Raw genomic sequence first — 23,549 nt, 5'->3', positions numbered from 1 at the left:
AACCAGGAAAACAATATATATAATATCTATAGCAATTTAAATAGAAAATAAAATGAACTGAGATTTGTAAGTATAGCTGTAAAATTATGACAATCAAGCTTGGACCCCAAAAGAGGGACAACACTACATATCCTCTCCCTTATTCACAGAGATGAGGAAAAAAGAGATATGAATACTGCACATATTGTCAGACTCATTTGACTTTTTTGCTCTGTTTTGTTGAATTTTCTATTTTCCCTCTGCCTTTTTTTTGTTACAAGGGATGGCTCTCTGGGGAAGAAAGAAGAGATATATTTGGAAATGAAGTTTGTATAAAATCAATTATTTTTTTAAATGCTTGTTGGATTAGACGAATGATTTATTTGAACAATCAAATTCCAGTCCATGAATTACAGATAATGCAGGTTGGATACTTTTGTACACCTCCTACATGTATAGGACTGTATTCATATGACTGCTATTTTATTATGACAGCCCTGAGGAGAGAATCTTGAAATGGTTTCAGATAAATGATTTCAGTATAATATTGGTGTTTGAATGCACTTTATTATATTTAAAGCCTTTGAAAACTGGCCATCCTTGAATGACATATATGCTGCCTCTCTATTAACATGGATATGGAATTAACCTGGGCATTCCATTTCTCAGCAATTCCAGATAAATATATGCCTAATCATAGGATTTCTGAGTCAAAGGGAACTTCTAAGATCACTTAGCTCAGCCCCATCAATTTATAGAAGCAACTGAAGACCAAAGGAATAAAATGATCTGTCCAAGGTTACACAACTAGTTAAGGGTTGAGATGAAACTGGAACCCAGTCATTTTGACATCCTGTCCAGGGTACTTTTCACTGTCCCTAGATTTCTTCCAATATATTGTGTTTCCATTTGCAAGGAACAATACCAATAGCCATAGAACTTCTGACCTAAACATATCCTTGTGAAAATATACTTCCATTAGGGAATGGCAGAGTTTTAATACCACATCCTTGGGAACCAGCACGGCTTGGGCTTGAATTATTCTTTTGTAGAAAATCCATCCATGAGATCCATGTATGAATAGTTAAGCCACCAAACTGATACTCATGGTATTAATATTTAAAATGTTATGAGGCTTTTGTAGTAAAATCCCTGTCTGAATTTGAAAGATCATAAAATCTAATCTTTCCAAATGTTCTTCTAGATTTAGTTCCTCCTGATAACATCTAGCTCACTTAATAAAAGCTGACCATAACTTCTGAGTTAGGTCGACAAGTTTTAAGAACAGCAAATTCTAACATTCATTTCAAGAACTGTTGCGTGATCCTACGCCCTTCTACCTGCACAGGCTATACCCATCAGCCCATTAACTCCCTCATCAGATATTAGGAAGAGTCTGGTTAAAAGAACAGAATACTGGTAAGTTTTCACCCTGAGATAATAGGAACAGTCCCAGTAGAAATTTCACTGATCTTTGAGAAAATGATCCAACTATTATTTTTCCACTGATTCTCTCTCTCTTTCCCTCTTTTAAAGGAGGCATGCACAATGAAAATTCTCTCTCATCTACAAATCCTCTCAGTATCACATAATCATATTATCAGGGGAGGAAAAAGAAAGTGTCTGGGGGGAACTGAGCCCACTTGCTATTTCAAATGCTTCAGATAAGAGAATCTTGAGGCAATTTTGAACCAGAAGAATCTGCAAGTGAGTAAAGGGTTGGCCTGTCAGATTCATCTCTCTTCCAGATTTACAGTGCTTTGTCTATGCAGCTGTCTACCCAACCACTAAGATGCTATAATCATATATTCTTAAGGTGACAGCATAATATGCATTTCCTCTTCAGTGCACTCTGTTTCGCCTAAGGTTAAAGGCTGTTTTATAATGTGTCAGAAACTCCAGCTGCAAATTAATAGGAAGATTGACATCCCTCCTGTTTTCACCATTTAGAATGAAGATAAATCACTGTATATGAGCTAATTGTTAGGTGAGTATTTCAACTGCGTTTCACCAAACCCTGTGAAGCTTCAGTCTTGACATTCAATGTAAGTACCATCCATATGCCATTGAAAAACATTTAAATAAAATTCCTTTAAATGCCTTTAAGAGGAAGAAAAAATACCTAAATGGTCTGTTGTTCTTTAAGTCTGGTTTCAATATCAACTCCATTCTCCCCTCACACCCAACCCCATTCTTTTTTTCCTGGGCAAACAACGAATGCTTTCTAGACTCCATTTACTTTGGTTTTACGAAAAAAAAAATGTTTTAACTGCTACCAAATATGGCACTCTTTTCTTACAGCATACTCACTACTCCTTTGTCCCCAACCAAATGGTGGCTATTGATTGTGTGTGGCTATGAGAAAATACATTCTTTTAGTGCTCTATATCCCAGATGGCAAGATGTTCACTAGAGGAAGGTGGGAGAGATGACGGGCATTAAACCTGAAAACAGACATTTTGGAAGACGATTATGGGAAATAAGGATGTTAAGACAACAAACAGTAATCACTAATTGTATACAAAAGCACATTTACTCTTCACATTACCACAACAACAGTCAGGTACCACTAACAACAGACTCTTGGTCATCAGACACAAGAAGTTGTTTGAGGCCAGAACTTCCATCATCTGTCAGAGTGAGACCGATTCTAATCCCTTCATTTCATGCCTTGAAATTGAAGACCAAAAGCATCTCTTATTTCTAATCACACTCCTAATTACAGAAACGCAGGCGTGCACCCCTGCTGGAGAAGCGGCTGCCAGTATTTCCATTATCAATTCCCATCTTCGGGGCTTATTACTAAAGCATTCGCTCTGGGGAGACTGTTGGCAGAGAGTGGCTCAGCATGGAGAAGAACATGTTTGACAAAATTTGGCACCAAGCGAGGAGAGCTCAACAGCACATACAATGAGAAACAAAAGCAACCCCGAAAAGTCAGGGAAACCCAGGGCTTCTGGGTCTAGAGAGAGCAGCAACTCAAGTCAGGTTTAATGGACAAATGGAAAAGAAAATATATATATATATATATATATATATATATATATATATATATATATATATATATATATATATATATGTATATATATATATACATATATATATTTATATATGTGTGTATATATATATATATACACACATATATATATTTATATATGTATATATATATATATATATTTGAGTTCCGATGATTTGACCTAACGTCGGTAACAAGTTAGAAGAGAGGAAACATGATCCACCCATCTGTCTCACCATAAGTAAATATTGGCAGGTATCAAATTCAAACATCTATTAGGAACTGCTCCTATTCCAGCCTTGGCTTGGAACCTGGGGGGAAAAAGGTAACCTTTGCAGAAATACAAGCTTGTTTTGAACCCTGCTGGCATCTAATGGCTGCTAGTTTCTTCTGAATTGTAGGTCAGCTGCCAACTCCTATAGGATATCTTTTCTAATTCCTCCAGGTATCTGCACATGCTCCATCTTGAAACTGCTTGTTCAAACCCAGCCTTAGACACATACTGTGTGACCCTGCATAAGTCACTTAATCTCTGTCTGCTTCAGTTTCCTCATCTGCAAAATGGGTATAATAATAGCATATACCTCACAAGGCCTCATGAGAATCAAGTGAGATAGCATCTGTAAAGCGCTCAGCACAATGCAGGGTACACAAGCTATTAGTCTTATTTTACTTAGCTAGTATTTACAGATATCCCTTCTACATAGTGACTTTCCCCATTGTTTCAGTTTTGATATACTGAGGGATATATATGAGCATAGGAAATTAAATGGGAATTTGTGGGGAGTTTTGTGGAAGCCACAGATGACCCATGAAGGCCAGAAGATGACACAGAGCACATGACCAAATATTTAACCCAAATTTTAAAATAAGTTACTGTCAATACCCCATAAAAGAAAAAGAAAAAATTCAGACTTCTCTGGTATGAACAGAGGACCAAAAAATTTCATGTAAATTTTCCAGATCCCTGGGGCACCGTGTCCCTAACCCCCTATGTGGAAGGGATAACTATGCAGGTAGAGCTTTAAGGCCTACAGAAGATTTTATTAATATTATTCATTTGATTCTCACTGTAGTCCTGAGAGGCAGGTGCTATTTTTATCCCCCATTTTATAGATGATGAAAACAGGGTGGACAAAAAAGGAGCTTGCCCAGTATCACACAACTAGAGTCTGAGGCCAGATTTGAACTGAGATCTTCCTGATTCTACGTATACTTTATATCTACTGTGCTTGACACCCAGCTACCTCCAAATTAGGCATTTAGCTCCTTGTATATATGTTGGGTCCCTTCAATATAATGCAAGCTACTTGAGAGCAGGGACTCTCTTCTTTCCATCCCTGTATCTCTGATTCCTAAAGTGCCTTGCACAAGAAGTATTTGATCAACATTTGTAGAAATTAATTTGCAGTCCATTTGGACACTTATTTATTAACTTGTGTCATATTTACTGCGAGCCTAAGTGCCTACTTGATTCCCTCCGATTTTAATTAAGAAATGACAGAACATAACCACGCTCCATCCTCCAACGTGAATTCAACCAGAAATTTGAAGCCAAGTTTAATTGTCATTTTTTCAGTGATGTAGATGCCTCCAAGGTTGTGATCACCAAACTCATTTGAGCCAACTCTTGATTTTCTGCTTCAGTGGAAGGTAAACGGTTCCACAAAACAAATGTGGCTCGAGAGAACATGGAAAGCTTCTCAGGCCTTCGCCATGCTCAGCCTTCCCCCTGCTCACTCCATCTTGGAAAAGAACCTTTCAGAGTAAGCACCACTCTGGTTCAAAGCACAATTCTAAATTTCAAATCAGTTTGATAATCATTGATTCAGCATCTACCAAGTGACAGGCAACATACTCAGGGCTAGGGATGTGGAGACAAAAAGGAAATTGTTTCTGTCTTCAAGAAGCCTACATTCAACTTAGCTCATAATCTTTTTAAAAGCGAGAAATCATTATATTAACAGCTCAGAGATTCATTCATTAGAGGTAAAAGAAGCGAATTTAGACATAATCTAGCCTTATACCCTCATTTTAAAACAGATGAAAAAAAAAAAACTGAGGCTCAGCAAAGTTGTGACTTTTCCAAGGTCATCCAGGTAGGAAAGAACACAGCCAGGACTAGAATGCAGCCCCTTTGTCCCCAAGTCCAAGCTCACTGCATTCCATCATTTTCTTCTGGCTCTTCTGGGTTCAGATAAACAAAGATTCTATTAGTTTTTTTGCTTTGTTTTTAATTATGGTAATAAACACAGTGATCAAAAGGGATAAAAAATCCAAATGAATATTCCTGATTCAATTCTCACCTTTTCTTTTGCTTCTCATCTTGGCTCATACCCCCGAAAGGCTGGATGGGGACACTGAGATTAACAGGTCATAGTTTTCAAGTCAGAAGAGATGTTAGAGACCATCTCACCCAAATCTCACATTTTATAGATAGGTATCCTGAGGCCCAGAAAGGCTGTCATCTTTCCAACGTAAAATAGCTTGTTAGTGGCAAAGCTACCTCAGCAGCTAGAACTTCTTACTTCCATCCCATGGCTTCTTCCACAGCCTCTTCATTTGTTTTGCCCCAAAATGATAATAAATATTATATATATATATATATATGATTTTATATTACATAATATAATATAACATACATAATATAATATAATATATATAATATAATATATATATATACATATATATACATACACATATATATATATATATAATATATATATATATATATATATATATATATATATGATTTTATTCTCACCACAATCCTATAGGTAGGTGATTTTATTATCCCCATTTTTGATATGGGGAAACTCCAGGCCCAGCACTCTATCCACCTCTCCATCTAGCTGCCCTTGCTGTCATTAGAATGTTTTTTTTAATTAATTTTTAAAAAATTAATAAGCTTTTTTTTCTCCCAAATTATCCCCATTGGAGCAAAACTCATTAAAGGTGTTTATACAAAATCTAAATAAACCTAGTAATTTATGTTGCAGAGTGGATAAGAGTTCATTACTAGATGGCCTTTGACTTCACTCATTCATTCATTTATGCAATAAGCATTTATTTCATGCCCACTCTTCAGGCTTTCAGACTCTTGTCCTTTGACTTCACTCATTCATTCATTTATGCAATAAGCATTTATTTCATGCCCACTCTTCAGGCTTTCAGACTCTTGTTCTTCAGCATTTTAGTCATTTACCTTTCTTGACAAAGGTACTAGAGTAGTTTGCCATTTCCTTCTCCAGCCCATTTTGGAAACTAAGGCAAACAGGATTAGGTGACTTGCCCAGGGTTACACAGCTAGTAAGTGTCTGAGACCAGATTTGAACTTGGGAAGATGAGTCTTCCTGACTAGGCTCAGCACTCTATCCTCAGTGCCACCTAGCTCCCCCCCGCCAGATTCTGTAGCTAGGAACAATGCATAGAAATGGCAGAAGAATAGATTATGGTTCATGTTCCAAAAAACAAATGTTTATACTATTTAGAATAGTCCCAAAGTGAAACGGGCAACCTTCAGAGATAATTATATTCCTCACCTTTGAAGTCGAGGCTGGATGGTCATTTGTTGGTGATGCGGAAGATGGAAACTCCTGTTCAGGTGTGGGTTGGCCCCAAATGGTCCTTCCAATTCTGAGATTCTGTTCGTTATTGTTGTTGTTTTCAGCTTTCTCTATAAGAAATATGGCAATTCATGAGTGATACATACCAAAAAAAATTATGAAACTATTTTAAAAACATTAGACACAAGTCAAAGTCAGGGGGCTGGTATCACCCTCAAGAAATCATTGGTTATATCCATTCAAGAGACAACTCTGAGTAATCATTGGGAGTGAATACCAGTTGCTTTCTTAAAAGATAGCTATCCAGTGAGAAAAGTGTATTCCCTCTTAGGTAGCTCATTCCATGGTAAAAAAAAAAACCCTCTTTATTTAAACTAGCTTCTTCTTACTCTCGTTTGAGAAACTTACTCTCCATTTGACTTGTGCTAAGAGATAAACAGCTAGTTACAATCTTCCTAAAAGGTCATGCTAATCTATCCCTTTCTGACAGAATATAGACTCTTCTCATAAAGTATACAGTAAAGACTTTAGCAAGCCAGAATTTAATCAAGCTAAATGGAGTTAATAAAGAAACCAAAAGTAATTGAAACTATGAAAACAGGCCCTTCCCTGTTTGGTTTATAAAATGTGTTGTCCAAGTCAGCGCTGATTCAAGTATCTTTTTGGATCCAAGAGTATGCCATAGAACCCAGTGGATTTCTTTTGCAGGTTAAATCTCTCAGAAATAGCAGGCCTGGATGAAATTTAACATGAGAAAAACTAGCCAAAGTCCTAAGACAGCATTGGTACCATTATCATTAGCAATCTTAGGATGATCTCCTTTGGACCAAGTTCAATTTTGCTATTTATACATGGCTAGGTTTCTTTCCTGCTGCCAGAAACAAGATGGATGGGCTCCGTTCCTTCCTGTGTGATTTGCGGATTCCTTCCAATGATGGAACAACTGTCTTTTGTCTTCTTTTCCCATCTCTACCACCACATTCCCTTACATTAAATTGCACATATGCTTTGTCTGCCCAACGCCCACACCCTTCCTTGTTACCAGGAACAGTTTTCTTTTCTTTTCTTTTTTCATAGACGTATGACTAGGTTTTCCTAAATGAATCTCCTATTCTTGCATTTGGCCTTTTTCCTTTTTTTTTCCTTGAGAGAGAACACAAAAGCTCTGGGCATGGGAAACATGTACATTTAGTAAAGAGTCTGGACCACATTTTGTTAATAAAATTTCTTTTTACATTAAGTAAAAACACATGGAAAGTCAGAGAGAGAGAGAGAGAGAGAGAGAGAGAGAGAGAGAGAGAGAGAGAGAGAGAAAGAGAATTCAGCTCTTTGCCAATATATGCTTACAACCAGAAAAGTATTAATCCAAGGGAAATTAAAATGGATAAAGTAAAAATTAAAAAAAAAACTTTTATCCTTTTCTGTATATGTATGTAAACATATACATATATGTGTATACACATATATACTATATACATAGATATGGACACACATACATATGCATACGTGTATGTGTGTGCACAGTGAAAGGCAAAGGTCCTGTAAATGGAATTGGAAGACATGTAAAGATGTGAACAACTAGTTTCTGTCTTAGGAATTCACATCCTAATTCTACCACTTATTCCCATTATCATTTTGAGCAAGCTCCTTAAAATCTTTGGGCCTCTATGCCCTATCTATAAAAGAAGGAAGATGTGTGAGGTGACCTCTAAGGTCCCTTCCGGTTCTAAGTCTTTGATCCCATGTACTACACAACATGTCAGGGGCAAGAGGGGCTGGCAAGGTCATACAGTGAATAAAGAGCAGTCCTTGGAGTCCACAAGACCTGGATTCAAGTCTTGCTGCTGACACAGACTAGCTCTGTGACCCTGGGCAAACCACTAAACCTTTGAGCAGTCCTGGGCAACTATTCTCTAAGACCAGACATTATAGATGAGTTACTAATGAGAAACCATGGAACAAGTTTCCATACCAGTACTTCCCCATACAGATTAAAATATAGACCTAAAACAAAATATACACAATATAATTCAGGTCTTGGTATCTTGGTGTCGATCTGTCTCTATGTATGTGTGCATATGTGTGTGTACACACAGGTGTATATATGTGTACGTACATCCACAGATATATGATATACAATACATGTACATACATACAATATATAATATAGTACTGCATAGATAGGCAGGCAGATAGATAAATAGATGAGATTATGTCACTCTATGGCAATCCTAGGTTGGAATTTCACTCCATCTGTGCAGAATGATGACTCCATTGCAATGTATATACATACGAAGTTGCCTAAGGAAGTAAGAGATTAAGTGACTAAGCTCCTATGTTTCAAAGGCATGATTTGAACATAGATTACCCATATTTTAAGGCCAATTGTTCTATCAATTATGCAACACTTCCTCTCATCTATCTATCTATCTATCTATCTATCTATCTATCTATCTATCTGTGTGTGTATTTCTCTAGAATGGAGGTGTACAAAGTTTTCAAAATGCACATATGCATATTTTCCTCCCATATGTGCACTGTTTTTTTTTTCTTTTTTCTTTTTTTACACCAAAATCTAAATTACATGTCCATTTCAGGGAATAGCTGGATTTTTTTCCTCCAGTAGGGATGAGAGCAGAAACTTCTTCCAGTCAGGGGCAGGAAGCATTATTCCCAAGGGTTCAGCTAAGAGGTGATACCTTAGTACTCATAATTTTGTCAGGCCCCAACCAGACTGTGGGCATGAAACCTCATGTAACTTGGACTCTGATGAATTTCTTAGATGTGATTACACACAAGGCAAGAATTCTTGCCCATAATAGCTTCTCAAACCATTTTATGTGAGACCTTCAACAACCCTCTCAGTTCCAGAAGTTAAAAGTGCACACTTCGTCTGGGTTGGTTTGGGATGGAAAATATAAGGAAAACCATGCAATAGGTTGAACTGATGAGTAAACCACTTACCATTATCAAAATAATCCATCTTCCCTCTTGAAGAGACTCCTGCTACTCGTAATTAAATAACATTCTGGAAACACAATCCAATACACACCAAAAGATTTACACACTCTTAAGCATAACCTGATCATAATTTCATTCTTTTTTTCCACTTTTTCCAGGGCCATCCAAATATGTGGAGAAAAGGCTTTTGTGCAAAACATTGACAATGATTCTGCCACATTTCCCACCCATGGCTTTTAAATCTAGACTTGTGATTTCTTCAATGTAAGGAATTCCTAGTGTAGACAGTCCATCCATTGATTTGGAACAGAAATTCCCCTTTAGTTTACAATCTTAAAGAGCTACTTAAAACATTAAGAGGTCAAGTCATTTACCCATGGTCATACTGTCATTATGACTAAGATGTAAGATTTTGACATGGATGAACTGACTGCTGACTGCAAAATCAACCCTCTACACACTACACCATGCTCCATCTCTTCATCTGTTATTACTGTAACAAAACACTTTCTGTAATTCTCATGAAACACCCAGTATTGTGATATATATCATGGACACACTCTAAAAATACTTGGTGATTGACATCAAGGGACAGGAGAGCAAATGAAATGTTCATCAAGTGGGGGAATAGTTCCCTCACGTTACATATGGTACTCAAATTATGTTATAAAACTTTTGACAGGAATGGAATTTAAGTCTTAAATAAATAAAGGGATATTTCAAAATGCTAATGCAGCTGTGATCTTATAGATGTGAGCAGGACCTTTAGAATGTAGAGCACTAGCTGATGAATTCTTTTGTTATGGAAACCATAAAACAATGAATTTAATCTAATTATTTTATTTAATTCAGCAATAAGAAAGAATACTGGACTCAGAGTTAGGAAGACCATGGCTCGAACCTTACCCTTGACCCTTTGCTAGCTGCGCAACAATGCACCAGTCATCAAATCTCTCAGCCTATTTCTTTAGCCATAAAATAGGAACATTAACATCAGCAGCATTAAACTCACAGCATGGTTTAAAGTCCAAATGATATAACGTATGTAAAGTATTATGCAAACTTTGGAGCACAACACTGTACATGGTTGGTACCACTTTTGTTATTATTATTAGACAGCCAGACATCATGGATAGAAAGTTTGTACTTCAAACATCTGAACACAGCTTTCTGTGTTGCCTCCTCTCCAGAATAACCATCCCCAGTTCCTCTGACCTGTCATCATATGATACAGGTTCCACATTCCTCACCACACTGATTGTCCTCCTCTGCCAACTCTACCCCTTATCATTGTCTGTTAACTGTGGCATCCAGAACCAAATTAACAGAAGATTCCTTACACACCACTTCCAATTTATTTTATTCTCTCATTGGAGTTGCAGTGGTTTCAAAGACAAAAATGTACCTTGATTTTTCACTTCTATGGAATTTTTGACATCTGTTGAAGATTTGTTTATAAATATGGAAACCCACTTTTATTCCAACGTTGTAAAATATGTTTCCTAAGAGTTATTGCAATAACAATGGATCTAAAAGCATTTTTTAAAATTAAGACTTGAGAATACCATAAAGAATGTCCATGGGTTCTTCCTGAACACAATTTTTCCGGGTTGATATTGCATTTTAAATCTTCTATCATGACTGATACTTAACCCTAGGAATACTTTTGTATTTATTTTCCCTCTTCAAAGGGTTTATCCCATCTTCAATAATGTCTACTGATAACTACCAAGGCTGGTTAAAATGGGGCATGGGATCATATTGGCTTCTTAAGTCAAACTGAAGGTATGCTCTGAATCCTTTGAAACCTCCTTAAAATGATAACCAGATCTCTAGTTTTCTGGAAAATATGGGGCAAGGAGAAAAAAACAAAGAAAAAAATCAAAGCGAACAAAGCCAAAATGCCTAAGTGTCAGGAAGAATCACTCGATCTGAATGAGTTTCTTATTTTCCTTAAAGTAAAGGGGAGTTGGACAAGAGAGAGAAGCATCAAGCTATATCCATCTTTATTTCTCGATATTCACCCATCAAGTGCCACAGATCATTTCAAGTCTTAAGGTAATAAACATAAGATCACTCACTTTAATACTCTTTAAATTTACTGTCACAAATTAAAGATTCTACTGTCATTATCATCATCATTACCATCACCATTTCTCCTAAGTAGAACATGGTATGGCTTCCAAAGTAAAAAGAGACCAACACATCTACTTAAAGTCAAATAAGGTGCAACATGGATGACATCCAGTTATATGGCTATCCTGAAAAACACATTAAAAAGTGACTTATCTCATGAAATCTTTCCTCAGTAACAACAAAATGCCATTTGGACTCAATAAGCTTAAAATTCTTAATATATACCAACGAAAAATAAAACTTAAATGTTTCCAGTTTGAAACTATAGACCAAAATTAACCAAATGGAAGGAAATGGTATTTACAAAAACCTTAGTGTCCTCAAATTAAGACACACAGAGTACAATCTATCACTGTGAAAGCTATGAATGTCAAGAGGCTTAATGGCATCCTGAAATCAAAGCTTACTCAGAAGAAAACATTTCAAATAATTGCCATCTATGCAAATCTGTCAATGTATACTTTCAGAACTACACATGGACCATGTCTGATTTAGGAAGTCGCTTAATTAAACCTTTACAATACTAATGAAACCCAAATGCCATTAGTCCAAGGTAGCCATAGAAAATGTATCATTTCATCAAAGAAAAAAATCTTTCTTAGAGCATGTGAAAATGAGGTTAATTAGTTAAAGGTATATGCTATGGGATTTTATTTTGGGTATGACTAATAAATGGTTAATTCAATGCAATTATTAAAGTGAACACACACGTCACTTTTCTATGGACCCTTCCTGAAGAGTTCATCTCATGAATGCCAATCACCAACCAATCCAACTCTAGGGAGGACTTTCAGACAAAGATAATAAAAAAAAACAATGTGTGAGCATGAGAGTCTTGACACTTGTCATGTAAATAAAAGAAGTAACCAGGCTTACTGGAAAATGATGGTGACAGTTTGAAAAAAAAAAAGGCTCTCCAAAGACTTGGGTTCAGATTCAGCCTCAACTTGTACAAGTCTCCACCTCTCTGGACCTCAGTTGTCCCATCTGGGAAGCAATGTGGTACAGGTGAAAGTGTATAAAACTTGAAGTCAGAAGACCTGAGTTTAATTCTTGTCTCTGTTGCTTAATTTCGACATGCTATTGGGTTGCTCCAAGGTAAGTAAAATTGGTTTACCTCCATATGGAGCAAAAAAAACCCAAAACAAAACAAAAACAGAAACAAACAAAACCCCCCCCAAGACCTAAGAGTAGAATCTAATGACCCTAAACAGGGGATACCAACATGAACTTAAACAACAATAAAATGACAAAGAAGTAAACAAATGGTTGAGTTGTATGGATTTGACAATATAATACAATATCAACTAAAATTTTTATGGCTCTTAAATTTTTGCAAAGCACTTTAAAAATAGTAACTTATTTTATCCTTACAACAACACTGGGAGGTAGGTGCCATTATTATCCCCATTTTACAGATGACGCAATTAAGGGAGAGAAAGGTTAAGTGAATGGACCAGAGTCAAACATCTAGTGAGCGTAGGAAGCAAGATTTGAATACAGGTCTTCCTGTATTCCAGCCCAGAGCTCTTTCTACTGTGCCACTTAGCTGCCTCACTTGTTCACAGAAACAAGAGTTCATAAGATTTGTTCATAGAAACAGAGCAACTGTCAACCTTGCTATCACCAACAGAAATTACAGACCGGTTATCTTCAAGGAGCCCCGATTTAATCCTTAACGTGGATCACACGTTGTAGATGTACAAGTCATCGCTGAAGGCTGCAATACTTTGACCCCTATCAAATAACTAGCAAGGCATACTTTGGTGTTTAGAATCGTGTATCAGAAGTTCGCTATCTTTCATGAGCCAACAAATAATACATTTTATGTTACAAATATAGGCCTCAAGATATTCTTTTGAATTCCACAGATAAATTTCATTAGAATCTGACTTTTATCATAGGCAGAATTATGTCTCAAAATTACCGTGGAATAAATACGATTTAGGCATAATTTTATGTGTGCATACATATAGACACATATGTATGTATATATGCACAAACATGCACAACCATGTATGTATGTATTATATTTATCACCAATTCAAATCCAAAATGTGTGAAACAAACAAAAAAAGCCACTTTCAAAATACAGGGTGTCCCAAAAGTCTTAGTGCAGCCTCCATTTATTAAATCTTAAAACTGTACTATAACTTCTGGGACATGCTATATAGAGACTAATCCAAAGAAGTCAAAATCCTATGAAAACAGGACAAGGAACATATATTCTTCATCATCCTATCTGCTTTTTTCCCCCTAATTGTTCTAAAAACGTTTCCAGGAAGCCTACAGATAACCTGACATCCAGAAAATGCTTTTATTTAATTGTAAAAATCAGTTATTTACTTACCTAGGTGATAGTCTATGGAAAATTAAATATATATATTTAATAAATGCAATGTCTATAGAACATTAAATATGTATCTAATATATTAATTAGGTTATAAAATGATAGCAAGGTGTTAATTTGTAGCAACTGTGGCACTATTTAAATACCATTATAAAAAGAAGAGAACTAAATGGAGGAATGAATAAAGGAATAAAGGAATAAAAATTCATTTATTAATCATTTACTATGAGCCAGGCACTGTGCTAAGCATTGGAGATACACTACAAAAAGAGTCCTACCCTCAAGGAGCTTACACACTAATGCAAGCCAATACATATAGAGATGGCTAGAGAAGAGGGTATGGGCCTGGGAGGGCAAAGGGATGATGAGTGGATCTAGGTATGGACGTTCTCTGGCATCCCTGACATACCCTTTCTATAAGAAGTGGTAATGTTGATTTGATTACCATACCTAGGGTGACAGGTAGAAAGGAGGTAGAGATTTCAATGTCTAAAAAGTCCATTTCTCCTGTTTCACGCCTTATTTTGCCACCTACCATAAGGAACAGCCAAAGAATGTGTCTGGAATTGAATTCTTATTTGTGTCTCCCACCTAATATGCAGCCGTCTTGCCACTCTCCTAGAAACTCCAAGATCTATGACCTGTAGGAAGCAGGAAGGCATTCTCTCAAGCAATCTGGCAAATGGAGAGGATTAGCTCACAACAGCTGCCAATCTCACAGCACCCACAAGTAGCAGACAGTTCATTTTACAAAAACTTAATGGAGTGTATGGCTCTGGCTGTTTAGTACAAGCACTGTCAAGGCATCTAAGCAAAAAAGTCTCAGCTGTCACCACTGACAAGCTGAGCAGAATTATTTGTCACACTAGAATAGAAAAAGGCCCTGGCGGAAGGGTACGTAGCACAATGACCCTAAGTCTCCTAATTGGAGCTGCAGATAACATACACAGGGTGCCCCATGGGACATGCCAGTGGGAATTGCACGGACATTTTGTACCCCGTGGAAGGTGTTCAGACCAAGCTTTTCTTGGCATTTTCACAACATGGTCTCCTTTTCTGATCCTTGTGAAGGGATTCCTTTTATCGGATTACTTTGGGCATACTTTTGTTAGGTATTCAGGGAGCAGTGATTTGGCTGTGTCCCTTGTGAATCTGCCATCACACCCACACTGCTATTGTCCTACTCCACAAGACCTTGATTTACTATCATTAAGCATATTTGCACAAGTTAATAACAAAAACCTGATAAACACTGAAGACCATTTATCACTCTGACACTATACTCACTCCCAGAACACAGTGTAAGTACACGGAGGAGACAGGTCTTTGTCCACCTAATAAGAAATAAATCAAAATCCCATTTCAAGGAGATTACAAATGATCACGAATTCTCTGCTACCAAAAGCTAATGCAGATTTACAGGCATAGGAACAATTTATGCTTTTTTTCATTTTATATTGCAAATAAATTCTATGTGAATAATTTACAATATTTCTAATTAAATAGGCATTTCTGCTAGTTATTAACTGAAAGGCTATCTTAAAGAAAAATGCAATTAAACCCCTCCAAAAATATAGTAAGGCTTTAAAAATAATTTTTTAAAATGTTAAAGTAAGGCACTTAATCCTGGCATCACTAAATTAAGCATCTAAATGATCAGACACTTTTTAAGAATAAGATGTTTAAATTATTTGTGGAAATATCACTAGAAATTAAACAATATTAAAATTCCTGTTCTTAAAATGTCTAGTTGTTTAGTTGCATTATATACATTTTGTGGGGGCAGTTTCGAGGAGAGAATAGGGGAAAAGAGAGGATGGAAGGAGATATGAGGAGAGGAGAAGGGAGAGGAGGGGAAGAGAAGGGAATGGAGGAGAAAAAAGAGGCAGAAAAGTAAGGGGGAATGTTAGAGAGTTAAGAAAGGTACCAGAGATGCCCAGAGTGTAGTATTGTGACAGAGAAACATCCCTGGAGTATGCCTATTGTGGGGTGTACAGGTGTTCAGGGAAGCTAGCACCTCTGTTATAGGGGCTGTGGAGCCCCTTTGCAGGGATGCTTTCTACCTTTGATATCTACCTGCCACCCAACTCTCACCTACGGCTCCAAAAAGCTATAGCATGCACACTGGCCACACTCTAGTAAACTGTTTCAGTTTATGGACTAAACCAAGTTGAAGGTAACTAAGGAGTCTCAAGCTCTTTGTTGAGTTAGGGGCTGTCTGCCCCAAGCATGTGAAGACTTCCTCAGAGTAATGGGAAGATGAGGACAATTTGTTTCAAAAGCCACGAGGGCATCTGAAGCAGGTGCTGTGGAGCACTTGGAGTTTGCTCAGACATCAAAGATTCCAAGGTCATCCGCAGTATCCCAAAGCCTTGCCAGTTGTCTGGACTTTTGTCTTGCCACTGGATTCCAACAGTTCTGGAGGATAGAGTGAGGCCCACAACCTTGTGCAACTCTGCCTCACTTAAATCTACTTTATGCTCAAGTCAAAAGATGTCACTCATACTATTTTACCATTTTTTACCTACCTCAAAGTCCTGTAGCAACAGGCAAGTGGTGAAGCAGCAGGTATGGATACACTGGGAGTTGTAGACACAACCCTGCGCACAGGCGGCCCAGGTCATGGTGTAATGCAGAACATTATTTTACCATTTAGGTAGTAGGGCCCTTTAAGCCATGGAAAGCAAAAGTTGGTGCTTAATCTTGCCCCAGACCTCTTTCCTCCTAAATCTAAACAATAGTGAAATGTACTCTTGCATAGCTCAGCATAGCCCGTACCTCCAACGCAAAGGGGATAAGAAAGCTTGCAATAGAATTGTGTTAGATAATTATGTTTATACCAGAGACCAGGACGCCTGGTCTGGTTTGTGTGATCTCTGACCCGTAATAATGGGGTGCTCGGGTGCTGGCACTTGTGCCCCAATTTCTCCCTAGTCTCAGAAACACTGCCTCTAACAACCACTCCTCAGCCCAAGGACACTGTGCCTAGCAGTTATTCATGCACGGGCCTCAGCATGACTCTTATCTCTCTCCCTGGTACAGCTACACAGAGCTGGGCTGCTCAGGCCCCAGCCCTCAGATCATGTCTCTGGAAGCCTCCCAATTCCTCAGTAAGTTACTGTGTTGTGAGAAAGCTTTCCCTTGTTGCAGAGCATTCTTTCATCAAGACAGAGGGAGAGGGGTGTCCTTGACCAGCCCAAGGACTCTTCCTTCTGCCAGACTCCAAAGATCCATCCCCCTCCCTGTCTGGTATACTCCCCCGTACTTTCCCATCCATAGCCCCCAAAGACACCTGCACCTTTGGATTACCTCATCAGTGCTCCTAGCATTTCTTTCCCATGCTCTTTTCCATATAAACCCTAGCTCGACCCCTGATAGCGGCTGCTTGATTTGGATGTGCATGCACCCCTTGCAGCCGTGCGCTAATAAATCCACATTTTAAATTATGTCTGGGTCTCACTCGCTGATTTCTCGGTACAACAATAGGGTTGTGTTCTTACTGGTTTGAAGCATCAGTGGGGTTCAACAGCCCCTTGGGTGTCTGAGTAGCCTTTTTAAGGGCCGCACTGCTCACCTCCTAGGTAGGTCATGGTGGGTGCATACGCACTGATGATGGTGAGTTGATGGTTTCCTACATGTGGCAATCGCATTGTCATGAATCTGGTGTTCACCCCTTTTGGGGGGCAAAAAACTCATTAACTAGATTAGTTTGGATTGCAAAACCTACACCAGCTTCAAGACACTCCCCATCATGAGGGCCACTCCAGAAAAACATGTATACATCTCCAACTTCAGTAAGCTGGCCTTGGTGTATTGGATTGAAAAAAGTCTTGAAAATCCATAATATTAGTAATCATTCAAAAACTAGCAATCATACCTGTTAAGTGGTGAGGGCTTCTGACATAAGTATCTTCTTATCATTCACCTTGTGTAATCAGAAATTTCCAAGGTAAATGGAGTCCCAAGTTATGTTGCGTGGTACAATTATTAGAGCAATGGACGCTATCTTTGTTCTCCCACCTAGACTATAGATTTAAAGTGGGAAAATACATTAGATGCCATCAAAGCCACCATCTTAATTTTACCAATGAGTAAATAGGCTCAGAGACCTTTAATGATGTATGGAAATTTAATGACTGGTAAGTACTTGGTATAGGATTTGAACCCAGCCTTACCTACTACCTCATGCTAGCCGAATAACCTCAGGAAAGTAACTTAAACTCTCCAATCCTTAGATTCCCTGCATGTACAATGGCGATAATACTTTCATTACCAACTTCAATAGATTTTACAAAAATCAAAGAAAGCACCAGAGCACAGCCCAAAGAGAAAAGAATTCAGGGCCAAAGGACCTGGGTTCAAATCCCACCTCTGTCACTCTCTGCATCACCTTGGGAAAGTAGCCTCATCTCTCTCAGCCTCAGTTTCCTAATATGTAAAGTGTGGGAGGGAGTTGGACCAGAGGATCATTAAAGTACTTCCAATTCCAAGGCTAGGATCCAATGGGACACCTTAAACATTTACTAGCTGTGTGACCCTGGGCATGTCATTTAATTCTGTCTGCCACAGTTTCTTTACCTATTAAAATGGAGATGATAATAACACCTGTCTCTTAGAGTTATTGTGAGGATCAAATGTGATAATATCTGTGAAGTGTTTTGCTAATCTATAAACACTACACAATTGCTAGCTATTTCAACTCAAAAGCTGTGACCTATTTCTGGTTAATATTTGTACTACACTCCACGTGGCCTTTGGGATTATACAGGTAAATACAGTCAATTTGTAAACCCATCAGTTCCCCTGGGACAGTTGCCACATCTGTGTAGCTATAGGCACACTACTGGAAACAATGCTCAAGGTGGAAAAATAACAAACCTGGTTGATTAACATATGACAAGGAGAAAGAAAGAAACCATCTTGTGTGCTAACATCAAGTCAACTTGGATTCTTCATGGGACAACACCAGAGTAGGGGAGTCTAGATATTCTTCAACTGGGCCCAAATTATGCTTTCTTGACCAACAGTCTTCCATGGTCATTACTTTTTATAATTCAATTCAATTCATATTTATTAAGTGCCTATTATGCGCCACAGTGAATAGAGTGTGGGGCCTGAAGTCAGAAAGGCTCATCTCCCTGAGTTCAAATCTACCCTCAGATACTAGCTATGTGACCCTGGGCAAGTCACTTAACCCCATTCGCCTCAATTCCTCATCTGAACTGGAGAAGGAAATGGAAAACCACTCTAGTATCTTTGGTAAGAAAACTACAAATGGGGTCATGGAGTGTCGGACACAACTGAAATGGCCGAACAACAGAAATGTGCCAGGCATGGGGGGGGAAGAGGAATGTGAACCCAAAGAAAGTCAAATACATTCGTTTAAAGTAGGATAAGGAGTAGACACCTTGTAACTATAACAAAGAACAAATTTATTTCTGATGTCTGGTGTAAAAAAATTATTGGCATTGTTTCTACACGGCAACTTCATTTTGATAAACCTTCCCAAAAATCCTTAGCTACTGAGAGAATGAAGCTTATGCAAAGGGGATTTTAGAGCCCATACTGTCAGCAATCCATGTCCAGAAAGGAGCCCATGTTCTTTCAATGGTCTTTAATTAGGCTTGCAAAGTGAACCTTGCACTTCTGTCTGGATCCATTTAACTCATACCCAGCAGCAGGCACCCTGGACAAAAAGCCGAGAGGAACCTTTCATTTCTCTACTCTATCCATCAGGTGTGCTACCAACTTCAGCTGACAACTTCCTCCTTCACCTGAGTAGATAAAGATGTCCTCTGAACCCGATACACTGTGGCAGACAGTGGTGTCAAACATTTGCCCTGACAGCACTGCCCAGGAAGCATGAATTGTGAAATCTTTTAGATTCTGCCATGATTAGGGCTGTCAGAGCCCATGCTTCTTCTCCATTTGTCCATCCAGTGAATACTATCAGCTCCAAATAATCCTCTGCTTACCCTTCTCCTCTAACTTGGGGATTGCAAAATATAGATGAAATGAGGCTCCTAATATGCACCCCATTCTGTGAAAGTCATTCAAAGGACCAATAGAACTACATCAAAGTACTCTAGTAAAATCTGCCAGGTACCATATCCTCAATGGATGGGCCATAAGTCCTAGCCTATCATCTTTCACAAACTCCCTATAAAGATTAACTGAAGGAGATAGAGCTATTTCTAAGCACATCACACTGTTATTGGTTACTAATATTTGCTACTATTACTGGACATGCTATTTTATTCCATGGCAGAGTGGCTAGCGAGCCAGCAAAGTCAGGAGGACCTTGGTTTAAATTCCACATGTGACATATACTGGCTATTTGACCCTAGACAAATCACTTAACCTCTCAGTGCTCTGGGAAACCCTAAAGATGAGTTGCAGAGAAGGGGCTGGCTTTCAATGACAGAGGGAGTTTCCTTACCCAGGAGCCAACTGTACTAACTAATTAACAAATCCTTACCTCCATCCCTAAAAGGCACCAATTGAGGAATGGCCTTAACCCTCAGTCTTCCTAAATCTTATATCCTGGGTATCTACTAAACACATCACCATGTTATCATCATTTTGAAATGTCTGGGCTTGGCATAGCATCTTCAGGAAACAACCCAAAAGCTCAAGGACTGTCACGCCAACTCCTATTTACCAAAGGATGCTGTTACACAGCCCAACTGATCTCTTCAACAGTCTGGCTAGAATTCTTTTTATTTCTCATGGAAGTTTAGCATTCTGACTGTGATACTGTCTGTGAACTAAGGGAACAAAGTGATGGCTTTACATGAGGACACAGTTTAAAAAATCATTTACTGCAGACGTAACTGGAGAGGACCGTACAAAGCACCCTGAGAAGAGAACAGAAGGCATTTTCAATTAGCAAAGTCATTTTGTTTTGGCAGCTGCCCTACCAAGGAGAATGATGAGGCCTCCGACATCTCAGTGGATGAAAAGAAACATTTCTATTCCTTGTTTAAGATGGTCCTATCCCCCTATACCATACAACTTTCTTAAAAGTCTGCTTTTTCCTACATTATTCAGCTTTCAAAAATCTGCAAGATGGTGGAAAAGGCGCTAGACTTGTCAACACAGTAGCTGGGTTCCAGTTCTAGGTCTTCCACCAACTTTTTATGGTGACATTGGACAAGCTCTCTAACCTGTCTATAGCTATAAAGTGAGAGGGTTAAACCAAACAGTCATTCATGTCCCTTCATGGCTCATGAATCTATGAACAAAGATCTTGCTTCTGTTATATAGTGGCTATGTGATCCTAAGCAAGTCACTGAAACTCTATTCCAAGCTACTCTAGGTTTCAGAGCAGGTCCTGATACTACACTTAATACTCTACTTCCCCATGCTTTCATTTTGTATGACAGATTTGCAAGGAGGAAAGTGGATAAATAATTTAACCTGAAGATACCAAAATGTTTCATGAAATATTCAGACAATTCAAGTAAATACATTAATCTTCAATCATCCAGTTATTTGCATCAATAGGCATGGGGATTCTTTGCCCAGATTAAAAGGGAAAATAGAAATCATTGACTATGTATGACCTTTTTTCTTTTAAACAGATGAGGAAAGTGTGGTCAACAGAAGGGGAGTCATTCACATAGGTCACACAATGAGTCTGTGACTGAGCTGGGACTAGAAGTGACATCTTTTGGGCACCACACTGTCATTCCAATCATAGAGAAATGATAGGAAAGATCAGATACATGCCCTCCAGAAAGAGTAGTCATAATGGCACGTAGAAAAGTACATTTCCAGGTTTGGAAAGGGTGAAGGTTTAATTCTAACCAGATTCTGAGTCATCCAACATGGTGAGATAAATTTGTCTACCTTTGAACCCCAAGGCCATATTTGATGTGAGTGATATTCCATGAAATGATGAGGATGTCCCTATCTCTGGGCCAGAGTTCATTGAAAAAGAAATTTGATTTTTAAATATTTCAGGAAATAAAGTGAACTAAACCTTGTTTAATTTTAGAAAGATGACTTTGTATTCTAAACTGAGTCATGGCATTAGAAGGCAAATCATTATTTTCCAGAAAAAGTTGATGGATTTGGGTGGCACAGGGGATATGGTAGTGAGCTTATGATGTCATAGGGGATCAGAGAGCTAGAAGGAACTGAAGAGGTCATTTGGACCAGTTCCCTCCCTTCCTGGATGAGGAAAATGAGCCCCAGAGGCATTAAATGATTTTTTTCTCATGGTAAGCAGGTATTAAGTGGCAGAACATAACTAAAATCCAAGTCTCCTTATCCACCTATAGAACCTACCCCAGTGGGTTCTTGGCATACTCAAATGAAATACTTTACATAGAGTGCTTTTAAAACCTGAAAACACTACATAAATAATGTATTACCTTACTGAGGAGTATTTGGGGACTTTTGGGGCACCCTGTATATGGAAAATCATTTGTTGAGGTGGAGGGGAGGTGCTAACAGGAAAGCTCTAGCTCTTGAGCTGAGCTTTGAAGGGAGACAGAAGTTCTCAAGGAGGCAGAGGTGAAATTTGGGACAGTATTCCAATCATGGGGGCCAGTCTGTATAAAAATTATTTGTGGTAATCTATATCTCCCCTCATCTGCAATGCTATTTGTGTCTTCAGGTGCATTTTCAGAACATCACAACTGGTGTTCATGGTAAGTCATTGAGAAAAGGGTAAATTATGTTCTGTCCACCCTCTCTGTATAATGGACCTCCTCAAAGGTTCTGCCTTGATGCCGTATGATGTATGGGTGACCCCAGGCTCTTGAAGGCAATGCTAGTGGAACATAAGCTCTCTCATGTTCCACCAAGCTGGAAAATCTTTGAGTAGTAGCCCAGTAATGGACTGCATGGCTTTAGTCCAAGGCCTTATATCCAGATGGCTTCATCACCAGGTTGGTTATAGGGTAATGAAGGTTTTGGCCACAGCAACTCTTGAAGCCCATATATTAAATTATACAGAAACTGAATTCTTACAACAAGGGAAAAATCCTGCCATAACTACAGATCTCAGGGATATGTAAGTAACTATGCTCAATTTATAAAGATAGGGAAGTTTATAAAACATTTTGGAAAATTTCCATGATAATGAGTTAAAAAGGGAAAAAAAAACCAACTTTGGCCCTTAAAGGACTAAACTTCAGTCTCCTGGAGACCTGAGCTATGTCATGCCTTTCAAAAATGCAAGTTGGACTTTCATTGAGGAAGACCTGGATTCAAATCCTGCTTCAGATACCCAATAACTACACGGCACTGGGCAAATTACTTCATCTCACTAGTCTCAGTCTCCCTATCTGTAAAATCAGGGGATTAATATCCCCTTCCAGTTCTAGGTCTTTGTTCTTATGACCCCTACTTTCTATGACAGGAGGGTTTTCTACCCTGGGATGGTCCATACATCAATTTCAGGGAGTTCATTTACTTGTATGTAGAAAAAATAAGTCCGTGTATTTTTCATTTACCTCTATTTAGCATTTCTTTTACTTACTTCGATGATCAGCATTAACAGTGAGAAGGAGTTTATGAACTTCACCTGACT

The 23,549-nt window shown here is 38.3% G+C and overlaps 1 protein-coding gene across 2 annotated transcripts in view; it reads right to left on the bottom strand.

Annotated features, from left to right (window-relative positions):
* NAALADL2 (N-acetylated alpha-linked acidic dipeptidase like 2) overlaps positions 1 to 23,549 on the bottom strand; it is a 1,446,698-nt gene that overhangs the window by 1,243,490 nt on the left and 179,659 nt on the right. For both annotated transcript variants that reach the window (XM_020980535.2, XM_078147179.1), the window contains exon 2: positions 6,538 to 6,671. The gene's annotated coding sequence lies outside the window, so the exon portion shown is untranslated. The remainder of the gene's footprint in view (positions 1 to 6,537; positions 6,672 to 23,549) is intronic.

The sequence above is a fragment of the Phascolarctos cinereus genome, unplaced genomic scaffold (assembly GCF_003287225.1).
Source record: "Phascolarctos cinereus isolate Bilbo 61053 unplaced genomic scaffold, phaCin_HiC Scaffold_7;HRSCAF=346, whole genome shotgun sequence".
NCBI lineage: Eukaryota > Metazoa > Chordata > Mammalia > Diprotodontia > Phascolarctidae > Phascolarctos > Phascolarctos cinereus.
The sequence above is the reverse complement of the archived record's forward strand: the minus strand, read 5'-3'. Positions and strand labels throughout refer to the sequence as shown.